The sequence below is a fragment of the Chiloscyllium plagiosum genome, chromosome 8, assembly GCF_004010195.1.
Source record: "Chiloscyllium plagiosum isolate BGI_BamShark_2017 chromosome 8, ASM401019v2, whole genome shotgun sequence".
NCBI classification, from domain to species: Eukaryota; Metazoa; Chordata; class Chondrichthyes; order Orectolobiformes; family Hemiscylliidae; genus Chiloscyllium; species Chiloscyllium plagiosum.
The window spans coordinates 63,283,413-63,310,351 of record NC_057717.1 but is presented as its reverse complement, the minus strand read 5'-3'; positions in this window follow the sequence as shown (position 1 = coordinate 63,310,351).

Sequence of the window (26,939 nt, the reverse complement as noted above, 5' to 3'; positions counted from 1 at the left end):
TATCTGGCCCAGAGTTTGGGTTGAATTTGTGGTAGGACTGTTTGTTCTAACCTTTGCATACCTGCCTCTGCTATGAGTCCCGAGATTGGTGATCCCATGGGTGTTCTGTTGATTTGTTCGTATATCTGGTTGTTGAATGTGAAGTGTGTTGTGAGGCACAAGTCCAGTAGTTTAAGTATGCCTTCTTTGTTGATAGGTTCAGCGTCCTGTTTTCTGTTCTGACTGTCCAGTAGGTTGGCTATTGTTTCTCTGGCTAGGGTTTTGTCAATCGAAGTGAACAGTGCCTTCACGTCGAATGATATCATGGTTTCTTCTTTGTCTATGTGTATATTTCTGATGATGTCCAAGAATTCCTGTGTTGGTTGTATAGAGTGTTTGGATTCGCTGACCAGGTGTTTCAGTTTCTGTTGTAGTTCTTTGGCCAGTTTGTATGATGATGTCCCTGGTAGTGATACTATGGGTCTGATGAGATGTCTGGTTTGTGTACTTTAGGTAATCCATAGAATCTGGGGGTGTTGTTGCTTTCCGGTTTCATTCTTTGTAGGTCAGCTCTGGTTATCTGTCCGTTTTTTTGTAGAACGGAAGCGGCAGGGACAGACCACCATAAACACCGGAGGAAACATCAAAGAAGCGCTTCGCAGGAGGCTCCCAAGCACTGATGATGTCGCCTAGCCAGGGACGAAACGTTTGCAACAAAAACTTCCAGCTCGGCGAACAGAACCACAACAGTGAGCAATGAAGTTCGGTGTTGGGTCCACTGTTGTGCATCGTTTACATAAACGATTTGTATGAGAGAACAGGAGTTATAGCAATTTTACGAGTGACATTGAAATTGGTGGTAACGTGGACAGTGAAGTGGATTATCTACGAGTACAACGGGATCAGTAATATTGCGGATCCAGTGTTGAGGTACAGCAGGTGGAGATCTCCACGACGTTGCATTTTGCGAATACAAACCAGCGCGGGACTTGTTTAATTAATGTTCGTGGTCTGGGTAGTATTATCAAACAGAAAGACCTAGGGATGCAACGACACAGTTATTTGAATTTTGTGTTACAGGTAGACAGTCTAGTGAAGCAGGTGCTTTGGTCGCTTGCCTTCATTGTCAGACCATTGAGAATAGGTGTTGGGATGTCATGCTGTGGCTGTGCAAGACATCGGGGACAGGTCGATAAAATAGTTGTTAATTATATGGGTAAACAAAGACTCAGCTGGTTCATTTATGTCCTTTAGTGAAGGACACAGCATTCTTACCTGCTGTGGATCACATGTTACCCCAGACCCACAGCAATCTGGCAGATTCTGAAAGACCTCCGTGAAATTAGCAGTGGCAATATATGCTGGTCCAACCAGTTACATCCTCAGACCATGAATGCATAAATTAAAACGCATACTTCCATCGCTACCAGTGCAAACTCCTCCAGCTGCAGAAATACATACTGCCCCTGTAACATTCTTCAGAACCTTGCCACTCTCTTTAATATTCTGAACACCTGCATCACCCTGAACCCTCACTACACTTATCTTCCCATTAAGCTCTGACAATGATTCCGATTCTCACTGCTCTCCTAATCCTAGGTGACTCCTTGGGATCCCTTTAACAAATATTTCCCTATTTCTGAAATGTTGGATTCTTCAGAACTGTTAGTTGTTTTCTTGTCTTCGAAGCATTCTTAATTAAATCTGATCCTTTCCATCCTAAGTGAAGCACAGCTGGGAATGTCTTCCAAATATTTTACCTTTTACCTTTCTGTTGAATATTTTACACAGTTCCTTCGAATGTTTTCCACCGTTCACTTCCAGCAGCACATTTCAGTCTGTTTACCCTGTTTAGCTTAGTTAGATCTCCACTCAAACTCACGTAATCGGCTTTTATATGATTAACAGCGACTATATTACAATTTCCCTGAGGATCGCTCAGTGTGGTGTCTCTCATGCCCTCACTTTTATCTCCTCATCGATCTGAGAGAGTTATGTTCATAACGACTTGCACTATTTGGTATTCAAAGAAATATGCCAAAAAGCATTCTCCACACTTCAGTTTGTAAGTGTGTCTGTCCCAGAATGTAGAAAGATTGACGTCTCCCAAACTGTTCTCATGCATTTGTTACGAATTCTAATAATTCGTGTTTAATGCCGTGATGAGTAACTAAATGTTGCTCGGCAGCAGAAAATCCATTCTCCTGCCAGTGCTTTCGACAAGTTGCACCTAGAGTGCAGGCGGATTCAACTGAATAATCTGAGGCCAATTGTTTTCTTTTGTCATGCCTTTGTCAGTATTACACAATCTGCATTCCCATTCAGCCTGCGCCTCGGGACTGTTGTATGCTATTGGATATTTATGTTTTACAGGTTTTTCACTCTTCTACCACATCTGTCCATCTAACTTATTTCAGGTAATTTGTCCTTTCCGAAAAAAATATATAATTTACATGTTCTCAGCATTTCCTCTAACTAACCTATTAGGTGATGTACAGTTTTAGTTCAAACTCTGTCCATTCCTGTTCCTTCCACTTTGTCTTTAGCCATATCTCCAATGCTTTTCAGATACTTCACTTTTCCTCTGAATTTCGAAAGGTCCTTTCACCTGAATGTTTCTGCGTCTTCTCTGACTGTTTAAATACCTTTTCATAAACATATGAATGGGATTGGCCAAGACACTAGTCCCAGCAGGGCTATGTTTATTTGACATGTGCGATGTAGATGTTTCTCGCTGTTCAGTGTTTCTTGGCCGAGCTGACCTTGAAATGTGTGGCTTGCTAGACCATTTCAGAGATCAGCTGAGACTCACACACATTGCTTTTGTTCTAGATGGTATACATGCTAGACAGCTGTTGATAACAGATTTCCAACCCTGAAAGATATTAATCTATCAAATGGATTTCGCTTGCTGCACTGTCTTGTGAATAACACTAGGCCATCGTCTGACCACTAATAGCTCACTCACCCCTGAGTACTGGCCCAATTCCACCCACCTTTTTCGTGACCATTGTTTGATCCTGATACCTTCCTGAACTCTGGTGATGTCACTCGGTATATCTTCATGTGGTATCCCTCTCCATGTGTGTCCAATTGCCTCTGCCTTCATCTTTTTCAGCTACTCCTGGGTGAACAGGATTTTCTGCTCCAGAGAGATGAGGTATCAGAGGCCAAGGCAGAGACTGGGATTTTCGTGGTCTCTGTGGGCCTCAGTACCATTCTCCAAGTGTAACACTCAATAAATCACCCTACTTTCCAATTCTCTCGCAGGAAATTCCCAACTCAATATACTTCAAAAAAGCTGGGAGTCTCATCCATCACCATGAATTTCAGTACGTTTATTGAGCCCGCACTAGGATGAATTCATTCTCCCAGTCGAAGTGGTGTCCGTCTGTGCATGTCCGTACATATAGTAGTGATAGTTGTTCATGTCTTTTGGTGGCTATTTGCTGCTCGTGTATGCTGGCAGCTAGTGTCCTCCCTGTGAGACTGATGCAGTTTTTAGTCAGAGGGATGAACGACAACTCCAGGGTTGTGAACAAAAACAACTTCAATTAGCACTGGAATCCAATCCAAAAGACAATGGACTTATGGAAGAAACTGAGCGTGCCATCAGACAGACAGCAGCTTCAACACAAAACAGGACGACAAAAAGGACACGCCCTGAATTCCCATGAAAGGAAAGCCCTGGAAGGACTGAGAAAATGTAATGATATTGTAATCCTACCGACTAAAAAATTGTACGTGACCGTCATTCTTACAGAAGACAGTACATTGGAAAGGCAAACTCTGTACTCACAGACACTGACACCTTCCGACAGGTGGAAATGGATCTGACTCCGCAGCAAGAAAACTGGATCACAGCGCACTGCAGAATCTCCACAAAGCAAGCGAAATGAACAAGACTGACGGCTCAAGCATGAAACCTTTTCAACGAATCTCTTTTCAAAGAATTATAGAAGGTACAAAATCGCCAGGGGTGTGTGTGTGTGTGTGTGTGGGGGGGGGGGGGGGGGTGGCTTCAGACCCGTAGTGCCACTCATTGGCACACTGAAATGCAGATGACAAGAGAAGCTTCACCAAAAACTGAAACAGTTATTAGAAGCCTTACGCTACTGAATTCAGTCCACCAAACAATTCTTCATCATCACCCATGCACCAGGCTAGGGGAAGACGAAGTCATGGTTACCTTCAAACTAACAAAATCAATTAACATCAGCCTGGCCAAAGAAACACTGACTGCACTACGAGACGGTACCAAGGACGCAAGTAACAGACAGCACCAACTCCATCAGCATTTACAGCATCTTCAAGGTATTAGTCTTGTGTCTCACTGCCCACTTCACTTTCAACGACCAGACATACAAGCAAATCAACGGGACACGTATGAGATTATCAATACCAGGATTCTTAGCAGAAGCAGTTATCCGGAAATTCTCTCAAACAGCCCTTCACATGTTCCAAACCAATCTTTGCATCCGGTATTTGCATGACACATTTTTTTCATTGCGAAATGGAACAAATTCGAAGAAACCTGCAATCTCATGATCAGCATTCTTACTGGTATAATACTCACCAAAGATGAAGAGAGCAAAAACGGACTCCCCATCCCAGATGAAGTGCTTCTTTGTCCGAAACATCGATTTTCCTGCTCCTTGGATGCTTCCTGACCTGCTGTGCTTTTCCAGCACCACTCTAATCTTGACTCTAATCTCGAACAACTACAGTACCCACTTTCCCCTTCCGAGATGTCGCAATGAAAACGTTGAGAGTCGGAGTTGTGATGTCATGCTGTAGTTTTACAGAACATTGCTGAGGTCACCATGTTGATCAGCATCGATGATCAAATCTCCTGTCAGCATGCTTTGCTCCAAACATTCCTCGTAACTGCACTTTGACTTTCACAGACTAATGAATTTCCTCTGTTCTCTCTTCAGTTCAATTTTTCCCTTCCATATGACAGGGTGACCAGAACTGCACACAATCAGCAAGCTGCGAGTAAACTCATTATTTACACAGTTCCAGCATGCACTTATATTCTGCATTTTGGCTGAGAGAGGAAATGAAGCCATTCCCTCACTTAAAGATATTATTGAAGTATTATTTTACCTTCTGGGATCAGCACACACGGTCAATCCTATCATTTGCTGTGTATTCCTCCCTATTCTTGATGCCCCACAAATATAACGTGGCAGATTGCTTAGATTACAATGTAAGAGAGAGTTGCTCACGTATTTTTATTTTTCACTTCACATATTTACTTAATTTCATATCTTGAGTTTGATTATCTGCCTCGTTAATCCATTTGAACATTTTAATAGATCAATAAACCTTGACTTTAGATTTTGTATCATGCTCTTATGTCCATTTTTGTTTATCACTTTACATTTAGCTCATTATGTTAATTTTCATCCACTATAGAGTTCCATTTCCTATGTGTTCAAACTTTAAAATAAACAACAATTCAGCTGCTGTTCCCAAAATTGCTAACAATGCACGCTGTGCCATGCCAAATGACAAATGAAACTACTTATGGCGGTGAGTGTTGATTTTTCAGTATGTTGCATCAGCACTGCAATATCACTCAAAACGAATAGGAGAAAGTCTCACTTTAAATGTGATGGCACTGCCGCTGGAATAAGGAACAAAGGTTCAGTTCAAAAAGCAAAGTTTAAAACGTACATTGTGTGAAAAATTAGAATTGAAACTGAAAATCTCTTGTTCTACCAGCTGAGGTAGCCGGATGTGCAACTCCCTCCGAGGCGATTTGAGTAGTTAAAAGATGTATCTTCTGCAAATATCGTCAGAATGCCCTTAGCTGCCTTATCTCGATTGTTAATGTAACAAGTAAAAAGTTGTGGTTTTGACACGGAGCCTTGCGGGACACCACCAGTCAACTGCAATCATTCTGAGAAAAAGCCCTTTTATCCCCACTGTCTGCTCTCTGCCAGACAGCCAATCGTCTATCCATGCTAGCAATTTGCTTGTACTGCCATAGGACTTTCATTTTACTTCGTGGTCTCCTTTTCGGGTCGTTGGCAAAAGGACATCTTGAAGTCCAAGGTCTAAGCTGCTCCTTGGTTCCTCAGAGAATTGTAGAAGCTTTGAGGCATCACATCTCTTGATGAAACCATGCACTTCCAAGTGTTCAGAAACCTCATTCTTCACAATCAATTCAATGACCAAGGTTAGGCTAATCGGTCTGTAATATTCCATGTTTTGCCTTACTCACTTCTTAAACAGGAGAGTCTCGTTAGCGACTTTCCAGTCCTCTGGGATCCTGCCTGATTCTCGAGAGTTCGGAAAAATCACGTCGAAGGACTCCACTGCCTCAGCAATTCAGCAATTTCCCTTAGGACTCTGGTGAGTAGTGCATCTATTTCAGGTAATTTATCCACGTTACAGCTATTCAGTTTTTCTAGCGCCTTCTCTTTGGTTATTGCCACCATACTCATATCTGCCAGTACAGAGTGTGGCAGTTTTGAAGGTTTTCGATATCACTCTTGTCTCCCACCATGAAGGCTGACACGATGTTATTTTTCAGTTCTTTAGCCATTCCCTTGTTTCCCACTACGCTAACTCCAGCGTTATTTTCCTGCGGCCCGATGTCCACTTTTGCTCGCTCTTGCGCTTTATGTATCTAATGACACTCTTGCAATCTTCTATTATATTACGGACCAGCTTATCCTCATAATTTAATCTTCTCCCTCTTTATTTCTTTGTTGCCATCTACTATTCTTTGCAGACTTCCCAATCCTCTCGTTTTCGATTGCCTTTCATCCCATTATACACTTGCTTTTTTCGATTTAATGCTACCAAGTCAGCCATGGTTGCATCCAACAAAGGAAGGTATGTCCTGAGAGGAGCATTGCCATGGTAACCTCAGAATCGTTAAAAAAGCACTTGGACGTGCACTTGAAGTAAAACAACATTCACAGCTACGGGCTTCGTGTCGGAAAGTGGGAGTAATATAGACCGTGCTTTATTTATGATGATACAAAGTTTATGGCTCTGTGCTTGTCCGGTTATGGGAGGTCAATCGTCGAACATGCAGAACGTATACCATAGAAAAGTACAGCACAGAACAGGCCATTCGGCCCACGGTGTTGTGCCTCGACGTAATCCTAATGCAAAATATAATAATTTAACCTATGCACGCCTCAACTCACTGATATCCACGCACATGTCCAGCAGTCGCTTCAATGTCCTTAATGATTCTGCTTCCACGACCCCCCAGACAATGCATTCCATGCATTCACAACTCTAAAGAACCTACCTCTGATGTCTCCTCTATACATTTCTCCTAATATACTAAAACAATTCAAGAGAAAATAAGTGCAGCTTCCTTTGAGACTGAAAGCAGAGAATAGAGAACAGGGAAATGGCAGAACTATGGAACACCTGCTTCAGTCCTGTCTTCAAAGAAGATGCAAAACAATCGAAAACAAAAACGTTCACTGCAATACTAGGGAAACCAATCCGGGTGAGAGGGAGGGGATAGAATGAAACTAATAGGTATGGACAAGTTAAAGCAGTTTTACAAAATGGGAATCATATCTGAGAGATTGACTAGTAGGTACATTATGGGGATGCAAAGGATGAAATACATTTGGACTTTCAGAATGACTTTTGAATAGGCCGAAGCCTATTGTACAATGTAATATCTGTTGATGATTGTGGTTAATATTTCGACATAGTTGTAGAATTGTACAGCTGGCAGGAATCAGTGAGTAGGAATAAAATATTGCTTTTTTTGGAGGGGAAGGCACATGTGATATGACAGAGATTGGTACCTGGGCCCTAGCTATTGCTGAAACATCACAAACATTTGGGAATCAAATACAATATTCCCAAATCTGCTGACGGCACGATATGATTTTGGAATGTGAGTTGGTGAGGAGAATTTAAAGGTACTTCAATGTGATTAAATAAGTGGAGTAAACTAGCAAACACGTGGAAGATGAAGTGTAATGTGGACAGCTGTGACTTTGGGCACTCTGGTGGTAAACAGAGAACGGAAGCCCACCAATTTAATAGGGGTTGGCTGACCAGGACACATAGACCAACAAGTGGGCAGCTGTAACACTGAAAATGATCTGGACCTCCTTCTCCAGAAGTCACTGAAAGCAATATTGCAGGAACAGAATGCAAGTCGGAACGTTAATGGTGTGTTCACGTTCATTATAAGGGGTATTTGAGTCCAGGATTAAGGGTGTCTTCCTGCAGCTGTACACAATGGTGGTGAGACCTCATCTCAAGCATTGTGCAGCATTATGTGTAGTTTTGGAATCCTTACCTAATAAAGGGCAAACATGACATTGAGGGAGGGCAGGGAAAGATGACCAGACTGATCTCTGAGATGACAGGCTTGTTGTGGCATCAGGGTTTGAGTCGAATGGACCTGAATGACATGGGTTTTCGAATAACATGAGAGGTGATCTCAGTGAAAAATGTAACATGCTGACAGGGTGAGACAGATTGGAAGCAGGGATGGTGATTGCCCTGGCTGGAAAGTTTAAAACAATGAACCAGAGTATTCGGTACAGGCAAGCCACTCTGCATTGTGTTGAGAGTAAAGGCCAGTATTCAGACACTGGTAAACCTGTTAAAATCTCTTCCACGTTCGGCTGTGAAACCAAGGCACTGAATATAACTAAGTGATTCTAGACCCGAAAGGGATTGCGAAATTGCAGGTGTGTGGTTTGGAAATAATTTGTCAGGCTTTGTTATACTGAACGGGATAGAAAAATCATGTACTGAAAGGATACCTGCAGTTCCTACTTTAAGTGCTTCGAATGGTCAATAATTGATAACTTCCTTGTGTGAGAAGATCACGTTAAAGGATGCGTACAATGTGTGAGAAAAGGGTATTGAAGACAATTTCGGCCATGAACTAGAATGGTATTTGTTCAATGTTTTCAATGGCCTACTCCTTGTCCTCTGTTTCTGTGCAGTCCGTTGGATAGCTCTGTAAGTGTTGTCACAAGCTCTCGGATGTTCAGAAGAAAAGCTCTGCAGGATCAACATGACGGTGTTTCACGTTCTCTCTTCTGATACAGAAGCTGGTGATGTGTGTTCTAACAGGTTTAATCATTTCAGAACTCGGAGCAGTTTGATACAATTGAGTGCCTTGCTCAGAGACCATTGAAGAGTTTATCACATGTCTGTGTGTCTGGAGTCACTTTCAGACAAGATCAAGAAAACAATGTAGTACTACATCCTGACATCACACTGGGTATGGCCTTTGGTGCGAACAATCGACATTGGCTTCAAAGTTACGATTACCGATACAAGATCTTAGATCGCGATGTTTTATTAATTGTTTTTAACTTCCAACAACCTCCAGAGCATTAGCCTTGTGTCGTCCAGTGATATTTCCACACAAGCGCCATCTCCACATGGAAGAATATTCAAAGTTGAGAGAAGATTTGTAGCTCGGGTGCTCGTTGTAGTGGTTCTGTTCGCCGAGCTGGGAATTTGTGCTGCAGCCGTTTCGTCCCCTGTCTAGGTGACATCCCCAGTGCTTGGCAGCCTCCTGTGAAGCGCTTCTGTGATGTTTCCTCCGGCATTTATAGTGAGAGAGTAAATAGGTAGGGAGAAAATTGATCTCCATTTGAAAGGCGATGTTTGATCAGGGATAGTCAGCATGGCTTTATCAGAGCGAAGAGATGCCTTAAGAAATTGTGTTGAAAATTTTCAAGGAATTCATTTAATGGGTTTCTCAGCAACGTTTGACAAAGCCCCACATGAAAAACTGAAAAAATAAGGAAAATTTCATGTTATCAGTGGTATCTTGGTAAGTTATATCCAAAATTGTCTTAAATGGAAGGAGACAGAGGGAGGTGGCAGAATGATGTTTGTGTAACTGGAGACCAGTGTCCAGTGGTTTACCACAGGAATCAGTGCTGTGTCCCTTATTATTAACGGATTTCATAAATGATGCAGGCGTGAGATTGGAGGAGTGTCATTAGTAAGTGCATGTTTGACAGCGAGGAGGAAAGTCTTGTGTTACAGGAAGATATAGTCGGAATGGTCAGATGGACAGATGAATGGCAATGGAATGTAACCCTGATAAATATGAGGTGATGCACTTTGGAAGAAGGAACCAGACAGGGGTTAGATTTAATTTCTTACAGTATGGAAACAGGCCCTTTGGTCCAACAAGTCCACACTGACGCTCTGAAGAGTACCCACACAGTCCCATTCTCATAACCGATATTTATCCGAGACTAATGCACCTAACACTTTGCGCAATTTATCATGGTCTTTTCACTTGACCTGCACATCTTTGGATTGTGGGAGGAAATTGGAGCAGCTGGTGGAAACCCACACAAGTATGGGGAGAATGTGCAAACTCCACACAGAGATTTCCCCGTGGCGGGAATCAAATCCTGGTCGCTTCCACTGCGAGAAAGAAGTGCTAACCACTGAGGCACCGTGTCGCCCCATGTACTCAATGAATGGCAGCACACTAGGATGTTCAGAGAGCGCTTTTCCACAGGTCCTTGAATGTGAATACACGTGATACAAAGTTTGTAATAAGTCATTGTGGACAATAGCTATTTTCTATATTCGCGCGGCTCAGTTTACAAGAGCTATCAAGGACCTTTGTTCGGCCAAGATGGAATAATGTGTGCAGTTCTGGGAGCCACTTCACAGGAATGAAGTGATTGCACCGGAAGGGATGCATTGGAGATTCACCAGGGTGTTCCCGGCGATGGAGAACGTTGTTTATATTGGAGCAGAGAAGGCCTAGGGCAATGTGATTCAGAAGAATAGAGATAAAGTAAACGTAGATCTATGAAATGAGAGTCATCTTTGAGAAATTGACTGTTCGGCACCTTATGGAAAAGCAGTGGATGCAGTGCACTTCGATTTTCAGAAAGATTTCTGATAAAGTCCCACGCCTACTTTGCAAAATCAAATCTAATGGGTATGGGCTAATATATGAACATGGTTTTAAAAGGGGAGAGTTGACAGGAACCAGTGTAAACATTAATGGCACTCTTTTATGGGATGCAAGTATCGTGCGGGATCACAGGGATTGGTGTTGCACCTCAGGTATTGCCAATAAATTTCAAACCTTGGTTGCTGGAGTCCAAAATAATATTTCCAAGCCCGCTGATGGCAATACACGATGTCGGCTTGTGAGTGGGTGAGGAGAACATAACAGAAACTCGCAGGTGACTGAGACAGGTGGTGTTAATGGACAAATACTTTGCAGGTGGAGAGCAATGTGGGTAGATGTGACGATGTGTACTTTAGTGGGAAGAATAGAATACTAGCCTGCTTTGTTTTAAATGGATTGCACAAAAAATGTGGTTCTATAAAGGGACCATGCTCCTTTCTTATTCCCTTCTTTACAGGCCTCCGAGGTTCACACAGCGCAGCGAGTTCTGAAGCCAGAAGTCAATGCCGCGAATGGCAGTGGCACACTGACCAGTGTACAGAGACACACCAAGTGGGTAGTTGTAACTGAATAGGATCTGCATCTCCTTGCACATCAGCCACTGAAAGCAATATTGCCGGAGCAGACAGCAATTAGGAAGACAAATGTTGTGTTGCAATTCATTTCAACGGGTATTGAGCACAAGAGTAAGCTTGTTTTACTGCAGTTGTACAGGGCCATAGTGAGACATCATTTCGAACAGTGTGCGGTATTGTTTGCAGTTTTGATCTCCTTAAGTAATGCCGGATAAACGTGACATTGAGGGAGTGCAGTGAAGGATGACCGGACTGAACTCTGGGATGACCGACTTGTTGTGGGAGCAGACTTTGTTTCGACTGGATCTGTGCTTCATTGGGTTTCAGAAAATGAGTAGAAATCTCAATGAAATATATAAATCTCTGACAGAGCCAGACAGATTTGAAGCAGCGGTGATAATTCCCCTGACTGGGACGTATAAAACAGCATGCCACAACATTCGATACAGAAGGCCACTCTGCATTGAGATGAGAATACGTCTGTGCACTCAGAGACTGGTGAACCTGGGAAACTCCCTCTCACATCAAGCTGTGGAAGCAAAGGCACTAAATATAAATAATGATGTTGAGACACTAAAGGGATAGAGATAGCACAGGACTATGTTGTGAAGATAAAGGATAAAGCATCATTTTGTTGAATAGGCGAACAAAACGATGGATTGAAAGGATTGCTGATGTTAATATTTAATATATTGTCCAATGGTTAATCATTTGAAGCGATGCGTGCATTGTGGGGGTGAGATACAATGGAGAGATGTTCACTTGTGAACTAGATAGGGAAGGCTCAATTTGTTGATTGACCTACTCCTTTCCCGATGTTTCTGTGAAATCTGTGGGTAAGCTCTGTAAATGTTGTCACAAACTCTCAGATGTTAGGAAATATGCTTCTGAAGAGTCGGCATAATTGTGTTTACCATTCCCTTTTCTGATACTGAGGCTGGTGCCGGATGTTCTGACCGGTTTTATACTTTAAGACCTTGGAGTAGAAGAGCTTATCAGATGTCTGTGTCTGGATTCACTTTTAGGCCAGACCAGCAAGTCACGGGAGATTTTCTCCTGAAAGTATAATGGGGAAGCAAACTGACATTGGATCGACATTGGATTCACGTCTCGATTACTGACACCAGATTTTAGATGTCGATATATTATTAATTGTTTTAAACTTCCGCCACCTGCCATAACATTAGCCCTGTATAGATGAGCAATCCAGTGACACTTGCACGACAGCTCCACCTCCACATGGGGACCCAAACGAAACCACTTTGAGCAGGTTATTTCTGTGCTGCTTGACAGCTCTCTCAAAAAGAATTTCCAAAGATTTGACGATCGTTATGAGACTGAGGGGATAGTAATATTTTAGATTGTAATTATTTCCCTCTTACCGGAATGGAAATAGTTGAGTAATGTTCCTCATCGCAAGGGAGCTGTCAGAGTTGGAGCTGGAATGAAGCAGCTTTCCCTGGTACACGGCTTGTTGTGCAGCAGAAGTCTTCATTCCTATTGCAGGAGTCGTGTCAGGCCCATTGACTTTGCCATATCTATTGTGTCCAGCTGTTTCTTCATGTCATGTGCAGCGAGTCGAATTTGTTGAAGGCTGCCATGGGTGATCCTATGGGCTTCATGGCAAAGGTGAGGTGGATCTCTGACTCAACGCTTCTGGCTGAGGATGGTGCAGAGACTACATCCTTGCCTTTTGCACTATGTACAGGTCTGTTACATTAATTAGCATGGGGTTAATTGCAGAGCAATCTCCTGCAGTCAGTCGATAAACCATCCATCATCATTTATGACTAGAGTTTGCAGAACAGTTGGTCTGTTGATCTTGGGATCGTTGCGCTCTGTCTATCAGATTTTCATCCTGTTGTTTGGAACGTATGCAATAAGTGAAGTAGCTACATCTGGCTATCGTCAGTTTTTGCTACACATGGTTCTGACTCTGGCATGTTCACCCCAACTCGTTATTGAAACATAGAGCAGCTTGATAGTAATGATAGATTATCCTGGGTAAAAAGGTTTCAGATTGTGGTTGAATATAATTTTGTTTCTGCTGATGTTGTGGTTTCCAGCACCACATCAATGTTACGAATTCTCTATTTAAGGAATGTCAGAAAGCTAGACTTTGAAAGCATGGACAGAGGATGTTTTGACTTCTAAATGAATTGATTGCAGTAATGAATTGGTGATGAATAATTGAGTCATAGACTGTCAGAGTCGTGCAATATTCAGACAGAACATTCGACCCAACTCGTCCATGCTCACCAGTTTTCCTGATTTCAATTAGTTCTATTTTTCTTCTTTAGGCAAATACACCTCCAAACATTTCCCTATTCAGGTACCCATCAAATTGTCTTTTAAATGTTGTAATTGTACTCAACAATACTCCTTCCTCTGACAGTGCGCTACATTAATGCACCACCCACTGTGAGAAACAGCTGCCCCTTAGATTTCTTTTAAATCTCTCCTCTCTTATATTCAACATAACCTCTCTGGTTTTGGATCCCCCCCCCCCCAATCCTGGGGAAAGGACATTGCTATTCATCCTATCTATGCCATCACGATGTTATAAACCTGTAATAAGTCACCCCCAGCCTCCAAGGCAAAACTAACAAAATCCCAGGCCATCCATACATCTCAAAACCTCCCGTATCCACACCATAATTTTAAATATTTAATCCCCTTTCCAGTTTATAGCATTATTTCTGCAGCAGGCCAATAAGAATTGTACTCATTGATGCAAATGTGGCCCTACCATTCCCTTGTATAGCCACAGCATAATGCCCCAATTCATTTACTCAGTGCTAACGCCTTCTTCACAGCCCTGTCTACCTGCGACTCTACTTTCAAGGAACTAAGTAGCTGGTCCCTGTTTCCCTCTGTTCAATAACACTCCTCAGGTCCCTACCGTTAAGTGATTATAAACTGCCCTGGATTGTCTAACAAAATGCAATGTCTCACATTTATCTGCATGAAGCTCCATCTACCATACCTCAGACTACTGACCCAGTAGACCAAGATCTCACTGTTCATTTTGATAAACTTCTTCACTGTCCGTTATCACACAAATCTTTTGTATCGTCTGCAAACTATCCATGGTTCCTATATTGTCATCCAAATGTATTACGAAAACAATGAACAACAGCAATCTGGTCACTGTGGCACACCGCTGGTCACAGGCGTCCAATTCGAACAACTAATCTCTCCCAGCGCCCTCGGTGTTTTACTGTCAAGCCATTTTTGAATCTGATTCGCTAGCCATCTCGGCTCCCCTGTGATTTAACCTTCTTAATCAATCTACCGTATGGAATTTTGTTGGGCCTCACTATGGAGTTCGGAGATAACTGATGCTACCTTCGAGGTCACCTCTTCAAAAATTGCAATCTAGTTTGTGATACACACTTCCCCACTCATAAAAACATGCCGACTATTATGGCAGTCCTTGCCTTTCGAAATGCATGTAAATCCTGACTCTGAGAATCTTCTACAAACACTTAACCACACCTGACATCAGACTCACGAGTCTGTAGTTCCATGGCTTTTCATTGCAGACTTTGTTTTATATATGATGTAACAACATTAACTGTTTTCCAGTCTTCCAGCACCTCACCCGTGGCTGTCAGTGGTACAAATTTAATTCGGAACAACTGCAGTTTCTACAAATCAGACACAAGGTCAGAAGGTCCTGCAAAAGCTCAGCAGATCTGGCAGAATTTGTGCAGAAAAATCAAAGCTAAAGTTTCAGGTCCAGTGATCCTTCCTCAGAACGCTGACGAATGACAAGAATATCTCAGCTAGTGACCCCGCAGTTTCTTCCCCAGCTTTCTGCAAAGGCCTGGAATACACGTGAACGGATCCCGGGTACTTATCTACGATTATGCATTTTATGACCTCCAGCATTTCTTCTTCTGAAATGTGGTCACGTTTCAAAAATCAGTTATTTTTATTTCCCCGAGTTCCCTCGCTTCCATGTTTTTTCCATTGTCAATATTGACATTATATATTCATTTGGAATCTCACCCATGGAACAGTAAGAGGCTGTAAGGCAGCGGGGGAGGGCGATTCCTTGTGAGGAGTGTGAGCCCGGCATTGCCAGGCATTTGTGGGTTGTGCTGTTGAACTGTTAACTGTGTTTCTATGTTTTTTACCTCTTTTACAGGAAGGGCTGCAATGTTTTACATTTTAACTTTCTTTTCTTTATCTTCTGCTTTGTAACAAGATTCTGTACATGAGAGGCGTGTGTGTATGTAATTTTGTACCTACGATTATATCACCTGTGCAGACATGCAAACTTTTCACTGTCTCATGTGAGTACGTTGACAATGACACTAATAAATCTAATTCATCTCCTGTGAAACTGCATATACATGGCTGTTTGATTTAAAGGGCACCCTACTCTCTCTCTAGTTTCTCGTCAACCTTTAATATATTTAAATAATCGCTTTCCATTTCCCTTAATTTTATCAGCGACAGCTATCTCATGCTTCCTTTTTGCCCTTCTACTACACCCCATATGCTCATGGGATTCATGATCCCAGCTCCCTATTCCTAATATACACCTTATTCCTTTCCCATGACTGGACCATCAATGTACCCTGTCATGTCTTGTTCCCTGCTCTTCACACTGACAGGAACATGCTGTCTCTGAGCTCTCACTATCTCGTTTTGAAAAACTCTCATTTGCCAGATGTACTTTTATCTGAGACCAGCTTCCCCCGAATCATCTTTTGAAAGTTCATGCCCAATGCCATCACAATTGGCCATGTCCCAATTTGCAATATTAACTTGTGAAACAGGCCTATCCTTTTCCAGAACTATATTCAAACTAGTAGAATTCTAGTCATTGGTCCGAAAGTGCTCGCACTCTAACAGCACAGTCACTTGCCCTTCCCTAATTTCCAAGATGAAATAAAGGTGAGGCCAGAATGAGGGACGGAATAGGAATAATTCCATATAATTTTGTGTTTATGGTTTTGTGTGTGTCTCTCTGTCAAACCTTTTGTGTTTCAAGTGATGTATTACCATTCTGTGCTGGCCGCCGCAGTCCATTTGAGAAGCAGCAGCTTTGTTGGGAAAAGGCACCAAAGACAGTGACTCTCTCAGCTTTGAATTAAATTCGCTACATTGTCACGTGCACACTAACAAAAGCATGAAATTTTAGTAAACTCTTCGCTTATGACACCATCTCAGTTGCAAGAAATCTCGGTACACTTTCTTCAGTATTTGGTGCAGAAGAATAATAAGGTAAAAAGAACGGATTCGAATTACTGACCCTTACGCCCAAGTGTGTGCCAGCAACGAGTTTCTGGACAGCACCGGCGCTCGTATCGAGAACACACCAGTCCCAGTCTCTAAACCGCACTAGGCCCAGTGTCCAGGACGCACCATCCCAGTCTCCAAAATACACAAAGCCCAGTCTCCAGGCCGCACTGTGCATTAAATCGCGAGGCCTTGACTCCCTAAGCAAGCCTCTGTTCTGGGATTCACCTTCACCATTAACATTGGAGTCATTTTTAAAAAATAAAAGGTTGTGCAGGAAAAAGACACCAGAAAGCAGAATAAAAATGAGAGACACCAAGTGGGTGAAAGCAGATGAGTTCCTGCCCTGCCGCTATCCTTCATATTTCACGCTGTTTCCTTTCATGTTTCACGCATCATATTTCACGCACTTTCGTTCTTCCACATATAACTTGGAGACTCAGAGCAGTTTTGTCCGATTCCTTGCAATGCTGTCCCTGAAATATGAACAGAGGGAGATGAACATGACCATTACTGTCCTGTATGCTGCCATCGGCTTTATTTCAGGACTTTTTCATCCATTCTCACTGCAATTTGGAAAAGTGCATCAAAACACATTGAAAGATAGATAAATTGATATTACCTTCATCTCAACCTCTTCCAAAGTGCTTCACTCAGAGTGGCCTGGATGCAATCGTACTGCTGTGGTCAGCATAGCTCCCCTTGCTGGAGAGTTTTTTTAGATTAATTCACGGCATAGCTCCCGATGTTGGACAGACATCCCTTCCGGATTTATAGATCAATGCACTGCTGGGGTTGAACCGAGCATAGCTTCATCTAAGCAGTACTGTGCCCTGACTAGATAGGCCCTCTTGATATGACTAACCACTTAAGTTGATCTGACACTGCGTTTTATTTATGTTCTCCTTCTTGTGTTTGGAACCTCCGTCTCTCAATCTATTAATGTTGCAGTGTACCCATGGACAGTACATCATGTTTGTGAATTCACACTGTTTATGGCAGCAGCCACAGTCTCTTTATTCAGAAGCAGTCAGCAATTCCCATCGACTTTGTGTCTTCACGTAGAAAGAAAAGATGTCCTCGAGGCTAAAGGCTTTCCCCTTGGTACATAGTTCAAAACATGCTCCCCCTCACTACTTCACACCGCCAAGAAACCACATGAAAATGTTCAGTGTGGAATGAGAGCAATGCGACCACTGGAAATGTCAGGGAGAAGACTATCAGGGAGATGGAATAACACTTCCCATGTCTGAACTGTTCAGAGTGAACCCTGCAGTAATCACTGTGTCGCTGAGTCCTGTCATCTCTTTCTCTTTCAGTAGCATACTGCATTTCATTCTTACTGAAAAGTTCAAAGATTCACGTTTAAACATGTTATTTTCCAGCTGCCAAATTGTTGTCCTTTGCTTATACAATCAGAGTGCCTCGACCACTTTTTGATAACTTCAGTTTCTAACTATCTTAGTTAGAATACATCTTTTGCATATATCAAAATCTTTGATATCGTTTGCAAATAGTTGTTGCCCAGCATTGGTCACTCTGCCATTGCAGTCATTGATTTGTGTTAAAATAATAATAAACGATTTATCCCTATATTATTCCTATTTCTGGCTCAATGACCTGTAATACCCCATTCATATGTAGCTACTTTGGAATGCTGAATATTCCCTTTCATTCACAGTGTAACAGCCATGAGAGTTAAAAGATCTGTTCCAATTGCTGAGTAAAAGGCTCGAATGGCTGAATGGTCTCATTTCGTTCCCATGTAAAACACTTGATGTGCTAAATAGACTGCTTCAGTTTTTGCGCAGTAATGAATGTTGCTGAAGTTTTTGGAACAATCAGTGAACAGCCTACTTCTGACCTTTTGATGGAGGGAACTGCATTGATGCTGCAGCTGCTGATGAACTAAATTAACTGATGGATACCCAGTTTATATTTGCTTAGACTTTCAGAAGAATGTCCTACTTCACAGGAGGTAGTGCCACATAGCAGAGTGGGCAATATCTTCAGAATGAGACTGAGACATTCTCTCCATCCGAACTGTCTGCTCGGAATTCCTACAGACGTTGTCAGAGACAGATCCATCTGTGTCAAGGTGTATGTTGAGAATGCTTCCTTCTTGTCGTTTCCCCCATCACTTCCCACAGACTGGCTGCTGCGTATGAGAGGCTTCTGTCCGCTCAGTCCGTGGTGGATCTGTGGAGACACGCTTTCTAATGGACATTGAAGTCCCACACCCTGAGTGTGTTCTATTTCCTTGTCACCTTCAGTGCTTCCTCTGAGGAATTGAGTTATTACCAAGGGGTGGTATGGAAATCAGAAGATGCCGACCATCAGGAGAATTTCTGGACCTGTTACCATGAGATTTCCTGGGTTCTGAAATCAATGTTGGTGAATTGCAGGGTAACTCCTTTCCTGACATTATCCCCGAGGATTTTCCCACCACTGGTGGGTGTGCCCTGCCCGCGGGACAGCATATAACCAGGGATGGTGATGCAGCTTCATTCAATATTACCCATCAGGCATGATTCTGTGAGTATGGCAGTGTCAGACTGTTTCCTGACCAGTGGTCTGAAAACACAGCCCGTCAGGTAGAATCATACGAGCTGGAAAATCGATATTTCTGGCATAAACCCTTTACCACTAATGTCGTTTGGGGGCGTGGTCGAGAAAGAAATGGGAGGAGTGCTGGGGCTGGGGGCAAGGTAGCTGCGAATTCGATATGAAGATGGATCTGAGGGAGTAGTTGATAGTTTAGAAAATATAATAGAGTGGATAGATGGGAAAGGCGATAGACTTGTCAAGAGGGCGGTGCCGAGTTGGAGACTTGAGACTCGGATAATGCTGGGGGAGGGGAAATGAGGAAACTCGTGAAATTCACATTAATCCTGTGGGATTTCTTGATCTAATAATTGAAGTTGAGACGTTCTTTCTCCAGTCATCGGGTGGTTCGGGTTTGGTGACGGAGGAAGACCCAGACCTGCATATCCTGGGTGGATTGGGAGAGGGTTTTGAAATTTTCACCCACGGGTCTAGGTTGGTGCGGGTGTCCCAAATACGTGCTCTGAAATGATCCACAAGTTGGTGGAAAAATGAGATTGAGGGTGGACCTGATTGAAACCCACAAAATCATGAAAGTTGTAGACAGGGTTTGTAGACATAAGCTGTTTTTTTTTTCCCAGAGAGATGCATTCAATAATGACAGGTAACCGTTCAAGGTAAGAGATGAAACGTTTGAGAGAGATGCACCCAGAAAACACTTTACGCAGAGGGTGGTCGGTTCCTGCAACTTGTTGTCAGCTGAGACAGTCGAGACAGGCATGGTAGATTCATTGATAGGGCGTCTGGACCGATGTATAAGTAGGTGAGTAGCAGAGTGATACAGATCAATGGGAATTAGGCGATAGTTTAGACAGTAGATCTGGATCGGCTCAGGTTTACAAGGCTGAAGGACATGTTACTGTGTTGTAAATTTTCTTTGCTCTTCTCTGTTCTTAGGCGGTATCATAGACAGTGAGGAACTTTATCAGAAGCACAACGCGTACTTCATCAGTTACAGCAATCATTTATGTTTTCAATATGCAAATGGGCTGGGAAAAATAGTTCGGTCGTGGATTGCAGGAAAATGAATTGTCTACGAAATGTGGATTGTCGACGAGATGGCTTTTTGGAAAAACAACCTTCAAAACCTCTCTAAAACAGAAAATGCTTCACATTAAATGTGTGCTTCCTTGTTTTGTTTTATCTAACGCCAAAAAAAAACGCAGCTCGGATATGTCCAGTCTGCCTATGCCCCTTGTAATCTTATCCTTCTGAACCACATCCCCCTCGGGCTACTCTGCTCAAAAGCCAACAATCCGCGCTTCTGCAGCCTCTCTTCATAGGTGGTATGCTGCATCTCAGGGAACATGACTGTTCATCCTCTCTGCAACCCCCCCCACCAATGGAATTTCATTCTTCTTGTGGTATGGGGCCCAAAACAGCACACAGCATTCCACCTGTGGGGAAATAAAATTCTGTTCAGCTCTTACTCTCTGTGAATAAAGGCTATATGCACAGTCCTGTGTGCCTTCTCAACAGAATTATTATCCTGTCCAGTCATATTCAGGGATCGGTGGTAAAGCACACTCTGGGCTTTCAATGGTGCCGCCCTTCTTTGAGGATTCCACTGTCAGGTTCCTACTCCCAAAGTGCATCTCCTCATATTCATCGGGTTACATTCCATTGACCTACCCAACTGACCTATCCATCCATATCTTCCAGGAACAGAGGACAGTCCTCTTCACTGCCAAACATATGGGAAATTTTTATATTAAGCTCAAACTTACATGTCGCACTCAACCCATCCCCCTCCACCCTCCAATTTATATCATTGATGATTACTGTGAATAATAAGCGACACAACACTTATCCCTGTCTCCTGCTACTAAGAAGACTTTGTATGTAACTTATCTTGAAACTCTGTGGGGCTCTTTCAAAGGCATTGCCGTGAACAAAGATAAACGAACACCTCCAAAAATAATACAAATACATTTATTAGGCATGACGTCCATCGGATGACGTCATGCTGATTATTCCTGATTCTGCATTGCCTATCCAAATGGAGAATATTGTTCTCATTTTCTGTTTTCTCCAGTAGTTTCCCTAACACTGATCTGATATTCATTGGTCTGTACTTCCCTGTTGTATCTCCACCACCCTTGGAAAGGGTGTTCTCGATTCCTCTGGCACATCCCCTGTGACCAGATTCTACTTAAACGTTTGAACATAGAACATTGACCATTGAACAGTACAGCACAGTACAGGCATCTCAACCCTCCATGTTTTGACGACCTTATATCCTTCTCTCAGATTAAACGGAGCCAGACACCCTTCATTTTACTATCTTCCATGTACCTATCCAGTACTCGTTTAAAGGTTGCTAATGTATCTGACTCTACTAATACTGTGGTCAGTGAATTCCACGCGCACAAAATTCACTGTGCAGGAAACTACCTCTGGCATCTCCCGTAAACACTCCTCCAAAAACATTATAATTATGTCTCATTGTGGTAGCCGTTTACACCACGGGCAAAGTGTCCAGCTATCCACTCCATCTATGCCTGTGCTATACCTCTCTCAAATCATCTCTCATCCTTCTTATTTTTCCTTGAGTAAAGCCCTAGCTCCATGAACATATCTTTTGAAGACATGTATTCCAGTCCAGACAGCATCCTGGTAGGTATCATGGCCTTTCCTTTCTTGTATCCTACAGCAGCATGGGATAATACTCGTCCAGTCCTGGGGATTTGTTTAATTTTATACCAGGCAAAACCAATCATTCCTGCTCGCATTTTATGTAAATGTGTTTAAGAGCTTTACAGACAATCTTCTCGAATTCTTGACATGCATAATCCTTCTCCATAAAAAACCAGGTGTGAAGCTTTCATGTAACAATCCACCAATGTTTTCGAGCTTCACACGCAGATTCCCTTCTTGGTTTCTAATGGACAGTAATTGTTCCCTGGTAATATTTTTCTAGTTGCTGCAATTGTGAAAAATCCTGGGATTCCGCCGAACTTTGCCTGCTTGCACTTTTTTCATATTCTGGTGTTAGTCAGTCTCCACTGTTGTGAATTTTCAATGTTTCACTGCGATCACCTCTCATTCGTTGAAACTCTAGTGAACACAGACAGAGAATCATCGGACAATCTTCGAATCTGCAGCATTAAACTGGAGAATGCCCATTCAGGATATGTGATCAGTATATACTTGCTTATATCAGAAAATCATAACTGCACACAATGCCACAGCTACCCTCTCACCATCACTCTGTGAAACTGGCGCAGGATCTTTTTACTTCTTGTGCAAGCAAAGTACTGCAGATACTGGAATCTGTACTGAAAAGAAAACAAGTGCTGGAGAGCTCATCAGGGCAGGGAGTATAATTGGATAAACAGCAAGCTACAGTTGAGTCGAGATAACTCTTCATCATCTATTTCGTGATACCCTTTAAATGAAGGAAAATCTGAATTTTACAAAGTCTGTTTGCATAGATTCCTCTCAATATCCTTTGCTTTAAATTTTTAATGTGATGATGAATAGAGGATCTGCCATTTTGCATTCAAAACGGTATAATATGACGAGCAAGCGAACAGATGCAATGGTTAATAAGATATGTATTTACGAATTTGGTGACGTCACATTCCGTCCATAGTTACAGAAAAGCAAATTCATAAAATACGCTTCGATCCTTCAAGGGCTATATGTAAATCCAACATTCTGGTGAACGTCTGCTATCTACATGACAGGAAAGCAGCGTGCAGGTGTAATGTAGATATATAGAGGGAGCATAGGCAGAAAGATGAATGACAACAGAGGGATGATCACATTTTTCATTTACGAGTGGTAAAAATTATGGCTTGGTGGAGAGAGTGATGAATCTGGAGAATGTACAGCAGGCTTTTGCAAACATGTTGCATAAGTCTCTTTCAAACCCTAATCAAGAACTTATCTCTCCCTTTTTCGAATTATGCAGAGCGGGATCTTATTATCAATGTTAGGCCTTTGATAATGGCAGCCATCCTTCTGAGGGGCAAAGATGTGCGATGAGCATGTAACGCCATCATGTTGGCACCAAACAAGTTTCTCAACGGTGTGGAAGTATCACAAATAACTGAATTGTTCAGAATTGTCAGATCTTCTCAACGTAACTGATGATGTCTCACATCTTCTTGATTAGGCAGCACTGTAGGAAAGACTGAAGGATAAAGTAACAAATTTTGCAAGAGAAACTTTGCCTTCTCGAATGAAATTAAAGTCCCAAACAAGCTATCGCGAAAAAGCAGGTAAAGATTAAAGTCTGGTGATCCTTCCGGAATGTTATACACCAATTCCTTCTGCCATCCAGCCATATGTGTTCATTGATCTGCGACTTTGTTAAGTCACTGCTGAAACTCAAGACTTTAAACAACCACTATCCTCAAATAAAGGACAAGTAGAGGGACAATGTTCAGCAGTTCGATTGGTGTGGCCATCGTGTACTAGCTCACAGGAGGAGAAAATGTTGTCAAATCTTATTCAAAGTGCCGGTCCCTCAAGAAAGCTTAACCAAACCATAACAGCTGCACCATAACCATTTTCGACTCAACTAATATGAAGAAGGTTTAAAAATCTGCCTTATCCAAAACTCTCAGAAGCGTGAACAACTCTTAGATTTTGCCAGTTTGCACAATGTGTGTCATCATCAGATACTAAACAAAGAGAGAGAGATTAAATCGTTTTGGAGTGAAGTTATAGCGAGGAGTAAAGACTCATTTGTTTAATTATGGAAATTTAGAAGTGGATGGCATACACGTCAGTTAAGTGTGTGACTTGGAAGTGAATTTGGTGATAAAGTTACCAACATACACCTGCTGCCAGGATACTTAAAGCAGGTTCAGTATTTGATTCGAAATCCCACTTCTGAAACCCAACAAAACCATTATCTCTCTCAATCTCTTTCTCTTTCCCTCCTCTAAAGAACGCCACAACAGGTATTATCGTTCCTTCCCTGAATGATGTTCGTGGGCCAATCAGACAGCTTTCAGACTCAACTGTTTTATCTCCAGCAATTATAAGAGTGACAGGCCTTAAACTAAAATTTCTTGTTTTGCCGGGACTTCTCTCATGCACTTCTTTCTCTTTTAACTCACCTTCACAGGATTTTGGAAGGGGAGAATTTAACATCAGAAAATTCACACCACATCAGTGTACACGTGGTGGTCACTGTTATTGAGGAAATGTTTTTTAAATGTAATTTATTAAGCCTGCCAAAGTTAACGTTAACAGATGAAAATTAACTGAGTATCCTGCACTACCTTGCCGCTTTGGAAAGTTAAGGAAATACCTCTGTCTCTAATTTATCCTCCTGCATTAAAGAAAAAAGGCTTTCGTGGTGAAGGAAGAAACGGAAATCAATCTTTACATCGTATAGATTTAATGAAGGATTGGAGCATTTGATATCTGTCCCTCCTGACTCTGTCAGTTCATGTCTCGTTATATATTCTCCATTCACTAAAACGTTTACTTATCATTGGATAAATTTAACAGATGTAGTCAGTGTTACTAAAACATTTATCATCTGCGCGGCTGCCAAGATATCTCAGCAGGTCGGATGATTGTTGGATACGGCATTGTGGAGGTCGGTGTCCAGTGAACGTCCTTAGTGTTTGGTTAGGGGAGCTCTGTTCTTTGTGATTTTTTTAAATGAGTTATATGAGGTAGAAGAGAGGCGAGGTACTAATTTTGCCGATAACATGAAAGTTGGTGGAATTGTCGATGGTGTATTCGGTTGTTGTGGATTGCAATGGAACATTGCAAGGTTGCAGAACTGGGCTGATATGTGGCAGATGGAGTTAAACCCGAACAAGTGTGAAGTCGTTCACTTTGAAAGTGCGAATTTCAATGAGAATACAGGGTTAAAGGATTCTTGAAAGTGTGGAGGAGCAGAGGAATCTTGGGTCATATTGGCTGTGTTTAGAACAAGTGTCAGGCGTTGATCAATCCCAATAACCAAGCAAGTTAAAATCTACCAAGGAGCTTCCAGTTTTACAAGTAACGTTTTGAAACAGTTGTTCAGAGTGACAATCAAAATGAAATAGCTCGTTTCTGATGTACTTCAGGAAAACCTTCGAATGTAGTATCCATCCAGGTAACAGTTAAAGTCTAGAAAGTTGAGATCATGTGAACAAGTTGATATGCTTCGTTGAAGCTATTTCGATTGCTTGCCAATAAATTGTGTTTTTGGAAGTTACATTTGATAATCTCTTCACGACCAATCAGAGCAGGACCACTTAGACAGATGTTGTGGCAGACATTCATCTTAATATATGCACCTGGAATTTCGTATATACCACGATGCTTAGCTTTCAATAAAGGTGCTGATATGATGTGTTATATGTGAAATAAAGAACGTGTGAATTCACTGTGAACCTGCAGTGGAATGGGTCCTAAATACATGTTACTCTTTGAGGAACAGCCGGACATGAAATGATTTATGTGTCCCGGAGAATCGGGCTGTATTTTGACATCATCGATACAGTGACACTTTCTCCCGCAGGGAACTATCTTTAACCAGTGAGGAGAGAATTCATTCTCACAGGGAATGGGCAGGAATGCAGCAAGCATCATCAGGAAGAGTCTGCACACTTTGATTGGGATGATTAAGAACTGTTCACAATTCGGACACAAGTGAATAAAAAGGTTGGAAATTTTTACACCAATGTTTGATCTGTTGCTTGAATCTCATGCATCTGTGTATCATTCGTGAGTGTGTTGCTTGAGTGCTTCTTTTCCGACACTCTGATTGAGTGACTGATCTGTATTAATAATGAGAAGTTCCTAATTTGCCGTCTGGTGGGATAAGTCACTGAAAACCTTCTATTGTTCTGCGCAGGTAAACCGCCTCTGTTCAGTGTGATTGTACCGATATGTGTCCACATCGGATGGGTATTGGTTATGTAGTTATGAGTTACTACATAACTCTTCCAATCCAAAAACATATTGCTTTCTGTTAGCTCTCACATCCTTCAAACATGCGAATATATCATGCCAATTCCGTAATATTTGATTTTGCCCACTAAGCTTGGATTTATCGATTTTTTTCTGATAACCCAATGTGTTGAATCGATTGTTTCTCCAAAATCTACCTACCAATCAATTTCACATACATGATTCTAATTCCATAAATATATCTTGGCTTTCAGTCCGAATAATTTCTCTAAAACCATTTCTTTCCTAATTGCATTCTTTTTTTTCACCAGACTGAGATTTCGAGCATGACTGCAATGTTTTTGTTTGCTGGGTTTCTGCCCAGGGATTCGCAGGCAGGCGAGCTGGATTTGTTTAAGAAGGATCATGCGGAATTAATCTTTCTGCTTCGGCTTGAGACGGTAACTTGCAACTTGATGTAATGTACTTGGATTTGACAAGGGAACACAAGGCATACCATTTAAAAACAGAATCGCCTGGGCCCAAGTGAATGAAGCAAACAACCAAGAGAAGTGCAAGGCAAAAAATTGTGGGGCATTTTTTTCGAATGAAAACAGTCCCAACCTACTCAACTGATCGGACCACAATGCCCACTTCCAGATCATTGACATATCTTACAAACAACAGAGAGCCCAACAATGATCGCTGTGGACCACCACTGGTCACCTTTTTCACTTTGATAAACTCCCTTCAGCTGCGACTCTGTTTCC